This window comes from Lissotriton helveticus, chromosome 2_1, assembly GCF_964261635.1.
Source record: "Lissotriton helveticus chromosome 2_1, aLisHel1.1, whole genome shotgun sequence".
In the NCBI taxonomy this organism is placed as follows: Eukaryota; Metazoa; Chordata; class Amphibia; order Caudata; family Salamandridae; genus Lissotriton; species Lissotriton helveticus.
The window spans coordinates 734148498-734152743 of NC_136059.1; positions in this window are offsets into that span (position 1 = coordinate 734148498).

The following is a 4246-nucleotide window of genomic DNA, read 5'->3' on the forward strand; positions in this document are numbered from 1 at the left end:
ATTGCTGAAGATAGGTGGGCTTGAGTCTCATCTTCACAATATAACTTTAAAAAATGAGCGTGCCATTGCTCCTCATTTATGTGATTTAAAATGGGATCAACTCCTCTTCTATCTAAAATGTTGATCAATTTCCAAAAGGAGACAGAATTCTTATCCCATGCTGCTATTTTAAGTTTCTGCCAGTGGTCTTCCTCCCAATTCTTTTTAGAAGATGCCAAGATTTTGCGGTAATCCCTCCTGGCCAGTCTTACTGCTCTGGGGTCTTTTAACTTTATTGCCCGTGCAATTTCCTTTCTCCTTTCCCTGCAGTCAGCAGTATACCAAGGATTTGTTTTTAATAAGTGTTTCTCAGCAGAATGATCTCTCTTGGTGGTTTTTTGAAAAACCTTGCCTATTTTAGCTATAAGATCATAATAATGGTTTAAAAATAGTGGCCCAAGGGTATTAAAATTAGCCAAATCCATCTTTATTCCCGACAAGGTAGAAGATACCGCTATAACCAACTCTCTAATGTGCAAGAGAACCTCCTCCTCAGGCTTAATCGCCTCCCATCTCAGTTTCCTATTACAGTTGGATGGGATAGCCTCCTTGGTAATTAGTTTCGGACCTGAGGACTCACTTTGTTCATTTGACCAGTTAATTGTCATGCATAGAGGATTATGGTCACTATCTATGGACTGCTTAATCTCCATATCTATAAGGTTGGACCAGGAGTGGAGATCTAAAAAAATATAATCAATTCGCGATGGGGAGGCTATCTTGTTATATGTCATCGCCCCATTGCGATCGGAAATGGTCCGCCCATTCAGAGCTCGTAATTGGTGAGCCAAGGCTAGAGCATTCAGCTGTATAGCTCTGGGATACCATTTCTTGATAGGTGCTAAATCTAAGATAGGGATGGAGTACTTCCAATCCTCCGCGATCCAACCCAAAATATCCTCATCGTCCAGGGGTTCGAAAGTACAATTAAAATCGCCACCCACCAGGATTTTTGATCCCAGAGCTAGTTCTAGTAACTTGGAATCCAAAAGCTCTATTGTTGGAGAAATTTGACAGCCCTGCGATCCTCTAGCATAAATGCAGAAAATATGTATTTTGCCCCCCATTGGGGTTTTCAGAGATATGTACAATAAGTCATCTGAGGGAACATTATACACATTGACAGCATAATTAAGATTAATTTTCACCCGTATGTGTAGGCCACCAGATGGGCGGCCTTTCCCTAAGGATACAGCCGGGACATAGTAAGTGGAATACCCATTTTTATACTGAGGAGACAGACACCATGTTTCCTGAAACATGCATATGTCGAATGGTTCAATGAAATAATTCCAGTCTGGATTTTCAAGTTTTTTTTGGAGCCCTGCTATATTCCAGGAATGGATATTTATAGGGGTGCCGCCTGTATTCGGAACAGTTAATAAATGGGAAGACGGAATTTCCATTTCAATACAACTAAGATCACCATTTTCCGGGAGTAACTCGACAGGCCTAGCATTACCTACTTTGACCACAGACCATTCTATCTTTTCCCCTAATGCTGCTTTTTCAATTTCATTTGAAATTACAGGTTCAACTAACTTGTTTTCCAACCCAGAGTTATAGGTTTTTAGATGAACTTGGGTCTCTCCTGTCCTAGAAACTTCTGGACCTGGCGGATCTATCATATCCTTTAAAGTTAATTCTCCAGAGGAAGTAGATAAAAGTCAATCTACATTTTCCAACCCACTGTAGCGGTTGAAACAAGATATGGACGGGGAGTTGAATTGAGGACCTGGCCATACTCCATTAGGGTGCACTGGGCCGTACAATGGCCTGCCTGATCTCCTCGGAACTACACTCCACCCTTCGTTAACGCCACCATCCCACTGGCTCAAGGTGTTATGTTTATAGTTTCCAGACCATGTCCCTCTTTGCTGGTTGGTATCATGGAAACGACTACCCCTTGTAGGGTGTGTTGGATTCCTCCCAGTCCACTGGTTTGGATTATGCTCTTGCCAGGGATCCCCTTTTATTCCTCTTCCTGTGTAATTTGGACCTCTCAGCCAACTCCACATATAACCACAATAGTCTGGGACCATGTAGAAATAGGCTACGGGTTTGGCTGAAATTGAAGAGTTAGTAATACGTGGGGGTCCTGCAGTTATGTGTTCCACCGGACCCAAATCCTCAAAGGACACAACAACACAATCCCCCTGTATGGTTTTTTTTATTCTCGCCCACCCAGGGTGCTCTCTCTACCATGAGCATTTTGCTATTAATATTTAAGGGTAGCGGATGATTTTGATCTAACCAGTGACAGACTTTGTTCTTGAGGGCCCAAAAAGATTCAGATGTTGAAGGGGCAAGCTCAGGAACCCCAGTTAGCACTATTACATAGGGGCAAGCGTCAGGTGGTAAATTAATATTGCGGCGAACCTTAGGTTGTACTGGTTTAAGGATCGGGGGTTTAGGCACAGAAGATTGGGGTTTGTCAAGGCTCTGTGGTTTTTTTGGGGCGTTAGACGTTAAATTGGGTGTGTTACTATTACTACTCTTAGCAGTAGGTGTTTTGGATGGCAGTGATTTGGAGATTACAGATCCCCCTACTGTCTGCTTCGGTACTAAAGGTTTAATACTGGATAGTACCGGAGTTTTCATAGCTGTATTGACAGGGTTGTTAACATTGCTTTTCCCTTCTTCGTGTATGGCCTTTAGTTGTAATTCAATCCCTAGTAGTCTGGATTCCAGGGGTGCAAGTAAAGATTTAATAAGTTTTGCTAGGGCACTCATAAATATACCTTTTCTATCTTCTAGGCCCTCTGCTGTCTCATCCAAGGAACTAGACTCTAAGAGGCTTGCAAGGCTGATGTTAGAATCAGAATTATCGGGAATACCCAATGGAAAGGGGTGAGATCCATGGGGACCCACTGTTCTATCAATACCCTGGACTGGAATGGCCAAACTATCACAACCTTCCTGGTTATCACTGATGTTGTTGGAGATCTCTATATGACCACCCGCAACGTCAGCACCTAATGTGGTGACACCAGTATTCATACTAGGTGGTTTGGAATTTTTCGGGACAGCGCCCTCTCTTACACCCCTTAAGTATGTTGAGACATCCTGACCAGCAGTGCCTGCCTCGGGGATCTTAGTAGGAAGAGCTACTGGCGAGGGATTCAGAATATGAGGAACAAGTAAAACATCCTGATTGTCGTTAGTAGGGGGACAAGTAAGTAATAGAACGGATGAATTAGAGTCCGGGTTGGAAAGATTTTTAGTGGGTGTACGTGCAGATGCAATGATTCCCAATGAAGACCTTCTCGCGTTAGCGAGGTCCTGGGATACCCTCCTTTCCATAAGGACGATGCCTTCGTCGATTAGTTGGTTAGTACGTACAATAAAATTATCTAAAGAACCAGTGAGTTTCGATTTGCTGCGGGTTTCCCGGGTGCACATTTCTGGTAATGGATTATACCTAACTGGATAACAAATCCTAAAACAAATACAACCGGATATAAATTAAAATACAACAGAGTCGAGAAAAGAGGTTACAATATTAATACCCCCTTTGATATCACCAGCAGGACACTAATATCACTGCCCAGGGGTGTGGCCCAGACCAGGCTCTCCAGGCCTCGGAGACCCATACCATTATAAGTATAGGTTGTAGATATTTTTGACATCGATATTTTGGTCACAATATTTTTGTGTGGGGATATTTTGGGTGTCAATATTTTGTCAGTGTACCATCTCCGACTCCTTGATAGGGAAATACTATTGCAGATTTCTCCATGAACATAGTTGTGAAATCCACAGGTGTTAATGCATTTATGTCTGTCCGGAATACCTTGTTTTATTCTTGGCAGGCTTAAAAAATATATATTTGGGTTACTGAATTTACCTTAGTGAATAGGACCTGAGATTTGGGCATAATGAGCACTAGTGGCCATCGCAGAGCAGCACCAGCAGCACTTGCTGCACCTATTCCAGGCAGAGCGGATCACAGTGCTGTTGCAGGCACTCTACCTACATCACATCATTCTATAGGCCAAGGCTGTGCTGAGGAAGGGGGGCTGATGTACATTGTTTTTAGTTTCTTAGTCTGGCTTCAGACAGTTCAGCTGCTCGCATGGTTCTTTTAAGCAATCTAGTTTGTTTTTCCAAGGAGTTTTGCCATCAGCCCATTAGCAGTGAAATGCTCCTAGCTGTATTTGAAAGGCTATCTCTGCCACCCCATCCCCAACCCACTTATCTGGGTATC